The sequence below is a fragment of the Aotus nancymaae genome, unplaced genomic scaffold (genome assembly GCF_030222135.1).
Source record: "Aotus nancymaae isolate 86718 unplaced genomic scaffold, 86718_ANA_hifiasm-v0.15.2.pri h1tg000036l, whole genome shotgun sequence".
NCBI classification, from domain to species: Eukaryota; Metazoa; Chordata; class Mammalia; order Primates; family Aotidae; genus Aotus; species Aotus nancymaae.
Genome location: NW_026988450.1, coordinates 20,404,498 through 20,405,335, shown reverse-complemented (window position 1 = coordinate 20,405,335; position 838 = coordinate 20,404,498). Strand labels below are relative to the sequence as shown.

General features: G+C 51.2%; 1 pseudogene; it reads left to right on the top strand.

Moving 5' to 3' along the window:
• Window positions 1-473, top strand: LOC105724805 (large ribosomal subunit protein uL23-like; annotated as a pseudogene).
• The last annotated feature ends 365 nt before the right edge of the window (window positions 474-838 follow it).

Below are 838 nucleotides of genomic sequence, written 5' to 3'. Positions count from 1 at the left end.
ATGGCCCCGAAAGCGAAGAAGGAAGCTCCTGCCCCTCCTAAAGCCGAAGCCAAAGCAAAGGCTTTAAAGGCCAAGAAGGCAGTGTTGAAAGGTGTCCACAGCCACACAAAAAAAAGAAGATCCGCATGTCACCCACCTTCCGGCGTCCCAAGACACTGCGACTCCGGAAGCAGCCCAGATATCCTCGGAAGAGCGCCCCCAGGAGAAACAAACTCGACCACTATGCTGTCATCAAGTTTCCGCTGACCACTGAGTCCGCCATGAAGAAGATAGAAGACGACAACACACTTGTGTTCACTGTGGGTGTTAAAGCCAACAAGCACCAGATCAAACAGGCTGTGAAGAAGCTCTATGACATTGATGTGGCCAAGGTCAGCACCCTGATCCGGCCTGATGGAGAGAAGAAGGCATATGTTCGACTGGCTCCTGATTACGATGCTTTGGATGTTGCCAACAAAATTGGGATCATCTAAACTGAGTCCAGCTGGCCAATTCTAAATATACGTATACCTTTTCACCGTTAAAAAAAAAAAAAAAATCCAGGCCTTCCAAGCCTGAGCCCACAGTCGCCAGGCCATGTGGGAGGAGCACGTGAGTAGGCAGTGGACAAGGTAGAAATGGGGCGTGCCGATTGTCACACTGCTCACAATTCTGCATGCTGAGGCCTTGGGTGCAGTTAGCGAAACTGAGGGCAGCTCATGTGGAATAGATGCGTTCTCTCACAATACAACAAAGCTCCAATCACCAGGAAGCTGACCTCACAGTCTAGGCTCGGATCCCTGGATTCATAGACCCCTGTAGGGTCCTCTTGCTTCCAGTGCCCACCAGCCCACCGACT